The sequence below is a fragment of the Herpailurus yagouaroundi genome, unplaced genomic scaffold, assembly GCF_014898765.1.
Source record: "Herpailurus yagouaroundi ecotype Mexico unplaced genomic scaffold, PumYag 163, whole genome shotgun sequence".
Lineage (NCBI taxonomy): Eukaryota > Metazoa > Chordata > Mammalia > Carnivora > Felidae > Herpailurus > Herpailurus yagouaroundi.
In genome coordinates, this window is record NW_024412404.1 from 35,504,392 (window position 1) to 35,520,229 (window position 15,838).

The 15,838-nt window shown below is 44.7% G+C and overlaps 1 protein-coding gene across 41 annotated transcripts in view; it reads right to left on the reverse strand.

The window, feature by feature from the left end:
* SORBS1 (sorbin and SH3 domain containing 1) overlaps positions 1 to 91 on the reverse strand; it is a 231,992-nt gene extending 231,901 nt beyond the window's left edge. For 7 of the 41 annotated variants that reach the window (XM_040485930.1, XM_040485927.1, XM_040485929.1 and 4 more), the window contains exon 1: positions 16 to 89. The gene's annotated coding sequence lies outside the window, so the exon portion shown is untranslated. Of the gene's footprint in view, positions 1 to 15 lie in introns of all 41 variants that reach the window. The other 34 variants (XM_040485959.1, XM_040485955.1, XM_040485964.1 and 31 more) reach the window with 13 other exon arrangements.
* Positions 92 to 15,838: the final 15,747 nt, after the last annotated feature.

Sequence of the window (15,838 nt, forward strand, 5' to 3'; positions counted from 1 at the left end):
CTGGCGCGGGCTTACCTTGCGGGTCTCCGGGCGGGCGGGCGGCGCGCGTCCTGCCCCACTCGCACTACACGCTGCAGTTGGCCCCGCTCTGTTTTTCTGGGACTCGCCGCTGACTTCACCGACACTTCGCGGCCGGCCAATGGGCTGAGGCGGCCGCCCCCTCATTAGCATGCGTCTGGAACCGTCCACTCCGGCAGCGCCGGGGCGGGGGGCGGGGTCAGGGGGCGGGGCCCGGCCCGGCCGTGACAGGAAGGGGCGTGTGCGCCAATGGGAGGCGAAGTAGGGCCCCGCCGCCCCGCCCCGCGGCATTGTGAGCCGAGAGCGCGGGCCCGCGGGTCTTCGGCAACACGGCGTGCGCGGTCCCAGTAACCCTTTACGTCCTGGTTGGCCGCTGGCTGGGCCCGAGGCTGGCCCCGCGCGCCCTCTTGGTCCTTCAGAGGGCTCGCCTGCGGGGAGCTGGGAAGGAACGTAGGCATAAAAATAACAGCTAACATGACTTGAGTGCATATGTTGCTTAACCCCTGTGCCCAGTTTGCTCATCTGTAAAATGGTGTAACAGTAGGATGTAGTGAAGGTTAACATAGTTAACATATGTCAGCATTTAGATCAGTGCCTAGTCGTCGTGCTACATGAATGTTTGCTACTATCATAATTATACTCTGTACCAGCCAGTGTTTAATACTTCCTGGATATTTTCTCATTTGAACCTCAGAGTCATAAAAGAGGCACTGTCACTAATCCCTATTTTTACAAATGGGAAAACTGTTAACATTTAAGTGGCTTGCTCAAGGTCACACAGAAAGCATTGCAATCAGGATTTGAACCCAGGCTCTGAGATTTCATTTATAAAACACACATTCAGGGGTTCCATGGCAGGCATGTGCTGGGCCCTGGGGTTACCGTAGAAAACAATGAAGCTTCCCCTCATGAAGCTTCCATTTCACTGAGGGAGACAAACAAGTGAAAAAATAAAATCCCCAGCAATGCGAAACATAGAGTGAACAGAATAAAACAGGGAAATGTGCAAGTGAAGAGAAGGGTACTTTGTTAGATTGAGTTCAGAGCTAACCCCTAGCCATGCCATCCTGTCCTCCTCCAGTACCCCCCGCCCCCCGCCAGTGCTACAGAAAAGGAATCAGAGAAAGGAAGCTGCTTGCCCAAGGTCTCAGGGCCAGCAAGCAGCCACGCCTAGCTGCCAACATCCCTGGGACATACGTAAAGGTAGAACAGTCATCGTTTGGGCTGAACAAAACTGACTTTTGCCAGCCGCCCTTGGCAAGAATCTTCAGCCAAAGCACGTTTCCAGTTAACAAGCAGTGTGTGGTGAGGTAAAGACAAGCCTTGATGACTGCACAGGCCGATGGGAAACACATCTGCTAAGGTTCTTAGATGTCAAGGAACAGTGACGAGTTTTTGCTGAGCACCGGCTATCCTGTGTAAAGAAAAAAAAATAGCAGAACACTCCTAGCCACCTGGGAGCCTACTGTACAAGAGAAGACAAGACACCACCAGGAAACCACTCAATCTGGGGAGCTCTCAACCCATGTCTCCTTCCACTTTCACTTCATCCTGCTGCTTTGCAAAGAAGACTAGACTAGGAGTCAGGCTTCCCAGTCTCTACATTAGCTTACCCCCTCATCTAGGCAAGATAGTTCCTTCTGACCCTGTAAAGTAATAAAATGACTTTTAATTGAGCACATCTAGTCCACTATGCACTATTCTGTATTTGTGCTGAGAGTTTTACATGCATTAACTCACACCACACAACAACCCCAGGAGAGAGTTATAGTACAACCTTATGGCAGAATACCATACAACCATGAAAAATGAAAAAGTACAGTGACACTGACACATGAAGATGTACACAATACTTGACTGAATAGAAAAGTATCTTGAAAACTACTTTTTAAACATTTTGGGGGGCGCCTGGGTGGCTCAGTTGGTTGGGCGTCCAACTTCGGCTCAGGTCATGACCTCGCGGTCCATGAGTTCGAACCCCGCATCGGGCTCTGGGCTGACAGCTCAGAGCCTGGAGCCTGTTTCGGATTCTGTGTCTCCCTCTCTCTCTGACCCTCCCCTGCTCATGCTCTGTCTCTGTCTCAAAAATAAATAAATGTTAAAAAATAAATAAATTTTTAAAAATAAACATTTTTTAATTTTTAATGTTTATTTTTGAGAGGGAGGCAGAGAGTGAGCAGGGGAGAGGCAGAGAGAGAGGGAGACACAGAATCCAAAGCAGGCTCCATGCTCTGAGCTGTCAGCACAGAGCCCAACACCGGGCTCCAACTCATGAACCATGAGATCATGACCTGAGCTAAAGTCAGATGCTTGACCGACTGAGCCACCCAGGTGCCCCAGGTTAAAAACTACTTTAATACTGTAATCCCATTAGAAATATTTCTTATGGGATTATGAGTAATTGGTTGGTTTTTTTTTTTTTTTGCTCGTCTATATTTTTCTGATTTTTTTTCATAAACATCTACAAAATTGTTTAATTCAAATAAAACAAGGGGTGCCTCAGTGGTTCAGTTGGTTAAGCGCTCAACTCTTGATTTTGGCTCAGGTCATGATCTCAGGCTTGTGAAATCAAGCCCCATGTTGGGCTCTGCACTGAGTGTGGAGCCTGCTTAAGATTCTCTCTCTCCCTCTACCACTTGTGCTTACTCTCTCTCTAAAAAACAAAAACAAACACAGAAAAAAAGATTCTCTCTCCCTCTGCCCCTCCCTGCTCATGCACATGTGTTCTCTCTCTCTAAAAAAATAAAATACAATAAAATAATTTGAAAATGAAAAACCAGATTCTACCTGCGGAAATTTTATCTACAGGCAAGGCCATCCCTGTAAGTGGGAAAGTGTCTTGAGGAATCTTGTGGTCTGTCTTCAAGTCATCCCTCGGATATTGAACTCTGCTGGTTCCAGTCTGTGTGTGTGTGTGTGTGTGTGTGTGTGTGTGTGTGTGTAAATTTATTTATTTTTTTGACAGAGAAAGAGAGAGAGAGAGCATGCGCGCAAGTGGGGGGGAGGGGCAGAGAGAGAGGGAGACACAGAATCCAAAGCAGGCTCCAGGCTCTACACTGACAGCACAAAGCCTGACGTGGGGCTCGAACTCATGAACTGCAAGATCATGACCTAAGCCAAAGTTGGATGCTTAACTAACTGAGCCACCCAGGCACCCCTCTAGTCTGTGTGTTTATGAGACAAATGGAAAAATAGTGTAAGGACAGGAGTGAAGAGAAGAGGGGGAAACAGAAAGAAAGAAAAATCCTACTATCCTTCAAGACTCATCTCAAATGTCTCCTCCAAGAAGTGTTCAGGTCATGGTCTAATAACATCTTAACACTGAAAGCCACCCAAGAAATCAGCAGGCATAAATGTGTCAATTCATTCTTGTCTCTGGTTCACTGATTTACCTGAGTCACGGACCCTGTGCTGGGATGGTGAGACCTGGCTCCCTACCTCCCAAAGGTAACCCCAGAGGAAGCAGAGGCCCAGGTCCGAGGCATAGGGAAGGCCAGGTGCACAGTCTGTGCTGAGAAGAGTCCCACTCTCAGTTTATTGCCATCTTGAAATTCATTTTTTAACAAGGGGCCCCACAGTTTCATTTTGTATGGGCCTTGTAAGTTCTGGGGCCTGTCCTGGGGGGAGAAACACCAAGGCCTTCTCTGTGTATCAGTGACCAAGCCTGAAGTAAAGCTCAGGGCTTTCCATTTTCCATCCCACCTCTTATCTCATACACTCATTCCTGGTTCCCAGGGAAATGGGGGCACTTCTGCCTTCCAGCCCTACAACATTTCACTTTTTCCTTTGTCATGGAATTTACCATATTTGGCGTGAACTCATATACATATGTGTATAGTCCTATTCCTCATCCTCTCTACTCACCAGATTATAAATTCCATGAGGTTCTGGCTTGTGTCTGCTCATCTCTAACAATGCTTAGCGCTGTGCTTTTACACACTGTTAAAAATGTACTTAAACTTAATTTAATCTTATTAGTAACTCCTCGCTTTCTCTTCATGTGCATCAGATTATTCCCAGCAGTCCTTCCACTGCTGGAGAGAAATAAAAATATCAGGCAGGAGAGTGGATCATAAACATGCTGTAGGATGTTTATTCCCTCATCCCCCAAGCAGGCTGTAGTGTGAGGAATTAGGGGATGAGGGAGGAGGATTTTGCAGAGGATAGCCCAGAGTTGCCAGCCTTTCCTCCATCTTTAGAGTCATGCAGACTGGAGGAGAGGGAAATAAACAACACGATCTAGAGATGGCAGTGAGCATGGTGGTTGAGCCTGTGGACAGAATCCTGGCCCCAACACCTAATATGGAACTTTCATGTAAGCTCTTGGATCCCTCATCTGCAACGTGAGGAAAACACAGCCCTCCAAGGGTCACTTGTGAGCTGTAGATGAAAGCATGCATATAAAGTGCTTACACACTGCCTGACAAGTGAGTACTTGGTAAGTGAATATTTTTACTAATATAACTAGGAAGCCAAGTTGTGAAAGATGCTTTCCTAAAATGCGTTGGCTTTGTTAACTTGTTTCCCCAGTTACACAAAAGAGGGGCCATTATCATTTTCAGACATATACGCTGGAGAACACCAGGAGGGGAGGCAGAACAAAATAGGATGAGGGAAAGGGAATTATGTATCAAAGAGTTTAGCTGATACATCACTAAAGCCCTGGTGACCATTTGTACCTAATTTCTTTCTTTCTTTTCTTTTAATGTTTATTTATTTATTTTGAGAGAGGGGGGGAGCACACATGTGAGCAGGGGGAAAGGCAGAGAGAGAGGGGAAAGAGAGAATCCCTAGCAGGCTCTGCATGGTCAGTGCAGAGCTCGATGTGGGGCTCGAACTCACAAACCATGAGATCATGACCTGAGCTGAAATCAAGAGTTGGATGCTTTACTGACTGAGCCACCTAGGTGCCCCTGCACCTAATTTTTTTGGTAACATCTTGAAGAAAGTGAAGCAAGTAGTGGAAAGAGCAAAACATCCTTAAAGAATAGATTTCTCTTGTTTCTTGCTGATTAATGACTGAGAAAAATGAATCTATACTTTCATGCCTCAGGGCACAGAACTGACTTGGAAGATTGTGGAATGCCAGACCCAAGAATTCCATATTCTTTGGAGGTCGGCACTGGCAGATGCTACGTTAGGGAAGTTTGGTGAGATGGGTAGAGGTTGGTCAGGAAAAGTCTATGGGACCAGGTGGAAACGAGAGGAGCTGTAGGGATCACTGTACTTGAGAAGCAGGGCCGAGATGAGTTTGAACCAGTAACCCCAAGAGTCTCGAGACGGGCCTCTGTTTATCAGTCTAAAGCCACTTGCTCCAACATATCTGGTGTTGTTGCTTGGAAGAAAACACGTGTATGTAATAGAATCCCAATTCTGTACAATTGTATTTGACCAAGTGCATAAGGTTTGGTTTTGAGATTGTTTTATGCTATTAGTCAAAATAAGACATTTAAAATGTTGACCTAGGTGGACCTTTGAGAGAAATCACAAGTACAGAAACACACTTCAATCCACTGTCACTGAATTAATGGAAGAGCCTGCACTAGGTCAGGAGTTTGGGAGAAGGACAAGAGGAGGGGGCCACCTGACTGGGCAGGGGATACACTGATTAGAATACTCTGGGTTTACTTTAGAAGTCTTACTACTCTGAAGTAATTTCGTTAATGAAGGGTTTATCTGAGGGAAGTATTTTTAGGGTTGGTGGAACCCAGTTGCCAACTCAGACATTTCTCTGAGAATGAAAAGGAGGAAGCCAGGAAGGAGGAATGAGGAAGGAGGAGGAAAAAGAGGGTGACACGGGAAGAGCAAGAGAAAGTGAGAGAGATAGCAAGTGAGGGGAAAAGACATCATGGAATGCCCTGAGGCACAAAAAATATATACAACTTCAGAAACAGGGCAACTAGCCTCACTAAACTATTGTAACCTTAACAAGGTTAAAAAATCAACAACAATGGTGTTAACGGAATAACTGACATTCTGGGAGCTGTTGGAAGCTTGTCAGGGGTGACTGGAAGAGCTCACTGAAGGAACTCATTACACAGGGCCAAATTGAGTCACATGGGTGCCCTGGGAAGGTTAATAACTCTTTGCCAGCATTTATCAAGAGGAGATGCCGAATGCTGTGTGGGGAAAGGGCAGAAGAGAAGATGGCAGGAGTGCCTATCAGGTGTCAGCCCCTTCTCTGTTACCTCAGCAAATCTGTTCTGTCCCCAAACTTGCCTTCCCTATCTCCTAAACCTGTCTCCTAAACCTTGACCCTTACCTTGACCCACTTTTGTGAACAGTGGTTTAGTGACCACCTCTAGTCACTATGCCATCACCTTAGGGATCTTACCACCTGCATCCCCAACAGGCCGAACCAAGCAATTCATCCTGACATACGTGGCTCTTTGTGACAGGAGTCTGGGAAAGTCGCCTATTTCCTGGGATGTTTGGAGCCCTCTTCAAACTGGCAATTTCAGCAGTGCTCACACGGCCTACCTGTCTATCTGGCCCTGTAAGAAGGAGGAAATCTGAAAGAGTCATGTCCTACAGCCAAGGAATTGAGGGCAACTGGACTTTATACAAGAGAGTCATGGACAGAGATAACTATCTCTTCCCTTGGTCAAAAGAACCAAGGACTTTTTCATTTGACCCTAATCAGAAGTAGGGAATAACCAGAAAGCCTATTAAAATGAGGTTCCCAGAATCTGTTGCCACCTCCAAAGAAGGAGGGTTATTCCTGGTGAATACTGCAATAGGGGGAGAGTAAGGACCCCCGAAGGGTCAGTGGCAGCCCTTTTACTGAACTCAATATGCCTCCAAGACAAGCCTCAATGGGGTCAAACAATGTGATCCCACCAGTTGGTATTCAAACCATAAGCCACGCCACTCTTTGGTTCCCGAATATACTATACCTGGATTAGAGTTTCTAACACCCAGATGGTTCAATGAGGGTGGGGAGAAGAGCCAGCCAGGTAGCCCTGGGATTGTGGGAAGAGGACTCTCAAATCATTCAGTTAACCAATATCATGTGCCCACTGTGTTCCAGGTCCTCTACTCAGTGTTGGAAAACCAGAGAACAATGACAGCACCTTATCCTCAAGATGCCCACAACCTCCTGGGAGAGACAAATACATATACAGGCAATTACAAGACAGTGTTCCAGAACAATTTTTTTTTAAATTTAGATATAGGGGCGCCTGGGTGTCTCTGCCGGTTAAGCGACCAATTCTTGGTTTCAACTCATGTCTCGCGGTTTGTGAGTTTGAGCCTTGCATAAGGTTCTGTGCTGGTGGTGTGGAGACTGCTTGGGATTCTCTCTCTCTCTCTCTGCCCCTCCTCTGCTCTCTCTCTCTCTCTCTCTCTCTCTCTCTCTTGAAATGGATAAATAAACATTTTTAATTGAGATATAATTCATGTACCAGAACATTTATCCTTTTAAAGTATATGATCCAGTGGTTTCAGTATACTCATAAGGTTGTACAACCATCACCACAGTCAAATTCCAGAACATTTTCATCACCACAAAAAGAAACCTTATATCTATCAGCATTTCCCTTCTCCCCTCAGTCCCTGGCAACCACTAATCTACTTTCTGTCTGTAGATTTGCCTATTCTGGACATCTCATATAAATGGGATCATACAATATATGGCCTTTTGCGTCTGGCTTCTGTCACTCAGTATGTTTTCAAGGTTCATCCTTGCTCTGGCGTGTGTCAGTATTTTGTGTTCCTTTTGGTGACTGGCTAGCCTTCCACTGTACACATTACCACCATTTGTTCATCCTTTCATCAGTTGATAGACATCTGGATTGTTTCCACTTTTTGTTTATTATGAATAATGCCGTTATGAACGTTTTTTTTGTGTCGGCACAAAAAAATATATACTGTTGGGTATATACCTAGGAGTGGAATTGCTGGGCCATATGTTAACTCTGTGTTTAACTTTTTTTTTTTATGTTTATTTATTTTTGAGAGAGAGAAAGACAGAGTGAGAGCACGTGCGTGGGTAAGGGAGGGGCAGAGAGAGGGAGACAAAGAACCCAAAGCAGGCTCCACACTCAGCGCAGAGCTTGTGGCAAGGTTCCATCTCATGACTGTGAGATCATGATCTGAGCCGAAATCAAGAGTCGGACACTTAACTGACTGAGCCACCCAGGTGCCCCTTGATGTCACATTTAAAAAAACATTTTTTTAATGTGTATTTATTTTAGAGAGAGAGAGAGAGAGTGAGCAGGGGAGAGGCAGAGAGAGAGGGAGACACAGAATCTGAAGCTGGCTCCAGGCTTTGAGCTGTCAGCACAGAGCCCGACGCGGGGCTGGAACTCACAAACTGCGAGATCATGACCTGAGCCAAAGTCGGACGCTCAACGGACTGAGCCACCCAGGTGCTCCCCTGTTTAATTTTTTGAGGACTTCCAGGTTAAATTGAATTAGGTTTCTGGTATTTTAACTGGCAGAGGCCAATATACCCTGCCAATAAAAGGCACAGGCCCCTTTATTTACGTGTGTATTATTACTTTATATATTTCTATAAAATTTTTCTCAGGATAAATATACTACTAACCACTTCATACAGTGTTGAAAATACAGAAAACCTTAGGAAAAAAATGATAACCACCCATATCCTTACTGCTTGAAGCTACCACTATCCCCACTCAGCCTTTTTCCTTTGAATCTTTTTTTCCCCTCCGTATACTTTTTAGGAAGCAATGTCATGTTGTACGTTCAGTTTTAGTATATTCTGTATTTTGTATTTTATATTCTGTTTTTGTCTCTGACCCTCATGCTGTAAGGAGTTCAGCGTTCATTGTTTTATAAGCTAGTCTTCAAATTTATTTTATGTGTTTCTTTTAAAAATGTTACCTTTATTCTTCTTACCTTTAGAGGGGGTCTGCGGTGACAGAGAGAGAGAGGCATTTGGGGAAGGAGATATCAAGGTGGATACACGGGCGAGAAAGAAAAAAAAGGGCCTGGATGACCCTTGTTTGCTTTCTTATGGCTCCATATTTTATCTTGCCCGGTTGCAGAGAAAATTTAAGGCACTGCTGCCTTTGTGGCCTCAGACCAGCTCTCTAGTCTCTTCTTCTGGTGGTGAAGGCTACAGCGACGGCTGCTGTTCATGTGCTCCTGCCCCTGAGGCTGAGCCTGGGCTGGCTTCTGCAGGCTGCAATTCAAGATGGCCAATTCGCAATCCTAGCAAAATCAATCTATTGGAAATTAATGAGGCACAAATAGTTCATGCACTTTGAGGCTGATCTGCCAAATGAGATAAACAGGGCTCAATCAGCAGGGAAAATCAATGATGCAAAAGTGCATTTCAACCTCCCGTTATTTCCCCCTGGGATGCCCACGACATCACATTCTATTGTTTTGATGCTTCTGTGGCAATTCTTGTCTAAGCTTCTGTAGGCCAGGCCAGGAGAGCTCCCTCACCCGGGGTTTCATGCGCGCAGGGGTTGATAGATGCCAGGATCTGGTGGCTATGACAGAGAGGCCTGGGCAGACAACATGGGAGAAATGAGGACTTCCAGTTTTGTAAGCAAACACTAACCTCTGTGTTTCTAAGACAGAGGTGATATAATTAGCAAGGTGATTATAACAGGTGATATAATTAGCAAGGAACATAATTATGAACTCTCTGAAAGAGAAAATGACAAAACTATTGTGTTAGTAATTCACATTTATATAACATAAACTATACAGTGATGTTTTTAATATCCCAGCATTTCGTGCCACCAAGTTTATTTTTCCTTAAATATTCTCCTGGTAAGATATGATCATTGTGGGGGCGCCTGGTAGCTCAGTTGGTTAATTGTCTGACTTCAGCTCAGGTCATGATCTCATGGTTCATGAGTTTGAGCTCCGCATCAGCTCTGTGCTGACAGCTCAGAGCCCAGGGCCTGCTTTGGATTCTGTCTCCCCCCGCTCACACTCTGTCTCTGTCTCAGTCTCTCTCTCTCTCACAAAAACAAATAAACATTAAAAAAAATTTTTTGTAAAGATATGATCATTGTGAAAAATTTAGAAACATTAATGAACAAAAATAAAAAATTAAAAACCGGGGCGCCTGGGTGGCTCAGTCGGTTAAGCATCCGACTTCGGCTCGGGTCATGATCTCGTGGTTTGTGGGTTTGAGCCCCGCATCAGGCTGACAGCTCAGAGCCTGGAGCCTGCTTCAGATTCTGTGTCTCCCTCTCTCTCTTTCTGCCCCTCCCCCGCTCACACTCTCTCTCCCTCTTTTTCTCAAAAATAAACACTAAAAAACTTTTAAAAATAAATAAAACCTCTCCATTACAATTTTATGTATATCTTGCCAAATTTCCTTCTATGCAGAATTATTAAAAAAATAAGACCAGGTGACATATGTCTGTTCTATAACTGTTTTTTTAAAAATTTTATGGGGCACGTGGGTGGCTCAGTCAGTTAAGTGTCCAGCTCTTTGTTTCGGCTCAGGTTATGATCTCGCAGTTTCGTTAGTTTGAGCCCTGTGTTGGGCTCTGTATGGGCAGTGCATAGCCTGCTTGGGATTCTCTCTCTGCCCCTCCCACACTCACACTATCTCTGTCTCTCTTAAAATAAAAAAATTAACTTAAAAATTATAATATATTGGAGTTGCTTACTCTAAAATGGCCTTTTCCACAGTGTCATGATGTCACTTGGGAGGGCAAGGCCCCCCTACTGTCCTGTTTGTTTGGAAGTCCACTGAGTCCTTGGTAGGACTGACTGGAATGGTTTGGGTCAGGGACCTGGGGAAGGCAATCGATAACACAAAGTCTGATTCCAGACCAGGGGTGACCTGTAGGAAGGGGGGTCCAGACAAGGAGCTGCATTCGATAGCCTTTGCGGTCAGCTAGCTCCAAGGCAACCACTAGGGATAAAAACCAACCCATTTCCCCTGCAGGGTCAGCAGGTTAAACCCAAGGGTGTCCAGAAAACTGAGGAGACAGGTTAACACCTAAAACTCAGTGTGACCAAGGAGGCTGAGGGTGAGGCCATTCCAGGGTTCCGGAGAACCTGTGGACGGTCCAAAGTACCTGACTCTCTCCTTGGGAGCAAGGGCAGGATCAATATGCATCAGCCTCAGTGGCCGCCAGAGTGCAAATTCAGCAACTATTTGTTAAATAAGAGAGTGGTGGTTCTCCTTCCAGTCATGCTTCTGGTGTTAGCTTAGCTATTCCCTCCTCTGGAGAACAGGTGAAAATGGCAATGTCAGTCCAGACCGAGGCAGCGGCCTGAAGATGGTCACAGAGATTGTCAAGTACGAGACGTGTGAGAAGAGAACAGAGGGTCTGGGAATGTGCGCGGTTTAGGCACAAAGCTAGAGCACAGTGGCCTTGTAAGCCAAGCTCGTGATTTTCAATTTGATTAGCCAGTGAGGAGTCACCAAAAGTTTTTAAATAAGGGAGTGGTATGACAGAGGTGGCATGTAAGAACAACCTGTCTGGTGGCAGCAGCAGGGTGAATTAGCACCAACAAAGGCCAGAGGCAGAGCAACCAGTAGAGAAGTGACTGTAATAGTCTGGGTATGAAGTAATGAGAGCTAGCGCTAGGGAGGTGACTATGAGAATGGAAGGGTAGAGACGTTTCATTCATTTACTCATTCCTTCATTCGACAAATGTTTATTAATCACTGAGAGCCAGAAACTGACTCCCTGCTAGGCACAAAGTAGCCAAAGATGATCCCCTAGGTGACTGATATCACCATGTTGGCATTAAGAGAAATAGAGAAGTCCCAAGAAAGACCTAGTGTGGGCATCTAAGAAATAATTCTGATTTCAGTTTGATGGCACACTAGGACAGGAAGATGGAACTATCTAGTAGGCAGGTGGCAATGTCGGACTTGAGCTGGAGAGGGCAGTGAAGGCAGAAGATGGACACGAGGGTGCCTCTGTGAGGAGAGGGGCTGCAAACCTATGGGAGTACTGTGACTTAGGAAGGTCTGAACTGGCCTGCCTGAGCTCCATCCCAAGCTCAGAGCAGAGAAAGAACACTACAGACCTGGTAAAAAACCTGCTGCTTCTCTCCTGGGATTCCTGACACTATGGCCGCATCACACATGCTGAGGTGAGTTTTCAGAAGCCTCCAATTGGACTCCTGTTTCACCTCTGGTTTGAATAGTGTTCTTTCCCCTCCTGGCTAGAAAAGGGTGTGCTGCAGCCAGATGGTAAACTGTGAACAGAAATAAACTCTTCACATGTAGCAAGTATATTTATATCCAATCCTATAATATCACTGCAGGCATAATTATAGCCAATCCTATAATTGCGTTGCGGGTATCAGCACCAAAAACCAACCAAATGTGCTGCGGAGGCCAGGAAGACAGGGCTATTGGGAGGGGGTTTGCTAGATCAGCTGCTGCCCCATGAGATGAATGGATAAAAACAGGGCAGGGCTGTTTACAGATCACCAGGGGCTCTGCCAACAGAGGTGGGAGGGAGGTAATAGCTCCATGGGACACACAGCTCACATTTCTCTCAGTAATACAGTATGTTTTTAGTCTTATTTCTTACAACACACACACACACACACACACACACACACACACACACACACACAATGCTTATTCACTGTATAAGGTTTAGGAAAGTGACAAATTATCCATAATCTCACAATCCCAAAGTAGCGGTGTTAATTCTTTTAGATTTGTCATTGCAGCATTTTTATTTTTGTATGCATGTGTTTTGTGTTATACTATAAATAATGTTTTATATCTTGTATTTCTCACTTAAATCATGAGTACTTTCCTGTAGCATTAAGGTATATTCCAAAGCATTATTTTAAAACTTCTTATTGTGACATATTCATATGATGGAATAGTATACAGCTATTAAAATGGGTAAACTTGACCTTCATATATAAACAAATAATTCTTAATACAAGATTAATAAGGTTATTTTCAGATTCAGATATACAGTTCAATTTTTGAGAAGTAAAAGATCAACAACAATATTAATGTTGATAATAAGGTTTATCAACATGTTAAAGTTGATAAACAGGTAAGAAGTATAGAAAAATAAATGGAAGGAATTTTCTCAGGACAGGGAGGATAGAGGTTGAAATCAGGACAGATATAAAGAGGCTTTGTTTCTATAATTTGTCATTTCTTTGAAAAATGATCTAAAAACAAACATGGCAAAATCTTAAGACATTAAGTCTATGTGGTGATTGAATGTGCTCATTATCGTCTCTGTATTTTTCTGCATGTGTAGAATAGGGTTTTTTAAATTAACAGACTTTATTTTTTTTCTAAAAATTTTTTAATGTTTTTATTTATTTTTGAGACAGAGAGAGACAGAGCATGAGCAGGGGAGGGGCAGATACAGAGGAGACACAGAATCGGAAGCAGGCTCCAGGCTCTGAGCTGTCAGCACAGAGCCCAACGCGGGGTCCGAACTCATGGACTGTGAGATCATGACCTGAGCTGAAGTCGGACGCCCAACCGACTGAGCCACCCAGGTGCCCCAGACTTTATTTTTTTTAATGCTTATTTATTTTGAGAGAGAGAGAGTGCACGCACACACATGAGTGAGGGAGGGGCAGAGAGACAGGGAGAGAGAGAATCCCAAGAAATCTCTGTGCTGTCAGTGTAGAGCCTGACATGGGGTTTCGATCCCACGAACCATGAAATCATGACCTGAGCCAGAATCAAGAGTCAGAGAGTTAACTGACTGAGCCACCCAGGAGCCCCAACAGACTTTATTTTTTAGAGTAGTTTTAGATTCACAGAGAAATGGAGCAGAAAGGTTGGGGAGTTCTTCTGTACAATCTCACCCTTCTCCCAACATGCACACAGTCTCCCCCATTAGGAACATCTTGCCTGAGTGTGGTGCTTTTGTTACAGCTGAACTGGTATTGGTATGTTATTATTAACTAAAATCCATAGTTTACCTAAGGGTCCATTCTTTGTGTTGTATATTTCATAGGTTTTAACAAATGTATGATGACATGTATCCATCTTACGATAGCATACAGAATAGTTTCACTGCCCTAAAAATCCTGTGCTCCACCCATTCATTCCTCACTCTTCCCTCCCTCCACCCAAGGCCCTGACAACCACTGATCTTTTCCCCATAATTTTGCCTTTTCCAGAATGCCATATAGTTGGAATCAGTATGTATGGCCTTTGCAGATAGGGTTCTGAATAAACTATTTTTATTTTTATTTTTATTCATTTTTTTAACACTTATTCATTTTTGAGACACAGAGTGAGACAGAGCACAAGCAGGGGAGGGGCAGAGAAACAGGGAGACACAGAATCTGAAGCAGGCTCCAGGCTCTGAGCTGTCAGCACAGAGCCTGACGCGGAGTTCTAACTCACAAATTGTGAGATCATGACCTGAGCCGATGTTGGACACTTAACCGACTGAGCTACCCACGTGCCCCTGAATGAATTATTTTTAAATCAAACATTTAAAGCCAACCACAGTAAAGAAAACAAAAACCACCAGGAATTTCACTATTTTGAAGTAATCACCATTAGCCAGGAACACCATGTATCTCCTTTTCATGTAAATGGTTGCATAGTATCCAATCGATATATTATGAAACCCATGTAATTCAGAATTCTTTTTAAGCTTTCAGGAATGTTTCCTGGCATGGAATATTTTATCAGTGAGCTAACCAATCCTTTACTGTTTTCATTTGTGGCAAGAAGCGTTTCTGGCCTTGGAGAGCCCCTCAAACTAGAAAAGGTCCTTGAAGTCTCTCCAGAGAATTAGGAATAGTCAGCCTTCTAGATATGTGTCACCTGGCAACGTGCTTGGCATTAACTGTGAGTTCCCTGCCGTCAAGGACCATGTTTACCAATGTTCCTCAACTCACTGCAAACTCAGAGTCTAGCACAAAGCAGGACTTGGTGAACACGGGTTGAATGGATCTGAAGTGCCCCTAACTAAATTATTTTGGTTTCATCTTTAAGGAAATTCCTAAACCACCAAGAGAGCAAACTTCTTCAAGAGCTTGCATTGTTCTCTAGGAACCTAAGAATGGGATCAGGGAGCCCTGCTTTGTGGAGCAGAGCTAGACAGGTGCCATGAGGAACTGGGTCGCTGGGGTTGGGTGGGAACAGAGGGTAGTGGGTGCGTCTGCTGCAAGGCTCTGGCAGGTGTGGGTGAGAACCAGCCCTGCTGCTCTGGGGCTCAACACCACTAGGAGGGATTGCGGTTTTGTATAGGCAGAGGAAGCACTCAGGCTCCAACTTCTCTTCAGTTGGTTCCATCATACCAGTGGAGAACTTGGGGCATGGCATGGGACTTCTAGTTCCTATCTCATCTCAGCCACTTTTGGATTAGTTGGTTCTGCACAAGTGGCTAAGTTGTGATGACTTCAGCCCCCAAAGGGGCTACAAGAGCACCGCCTGGAAGAGCTGTTAGATGAGGTTATACATGCAAAGGACTAACCAAACCGCCTGGCACTTAGCAAGAGCTCAGTTAATCAGCAGAATGACAACAGCTTAGCATCTGTTCTCTAAAAAAGCAAGGTTATCAGTCAGCAAGAGCATGAGAGAGCCAAGCCAGAAGGCCAGCAAACACTTTCCTCCTAGACAAAGGCCCAGCACACTTCACATGGCCAAGTATGGTCTGGATTCAAGCGGTAGGGACCACCGAAGCAGGACGTGGAAACACTCTATTAGATGACTCAAAAGGAATTTGGGGTGCTTTGATGATTTCTGCAAGCTACATGCCAGTCTGTGTGCGTTCCCTGTGTTTTTATGTCTACTCTCAGGTGTACCTGTCCTCAGCTGCTATCTTTTGATGCTAAATCTCGCCATCGTGGATGTATTTTCAAGTGGATACATGGCTTTTGGAGTCACCTAATTCTACTTCCCATTCAATAA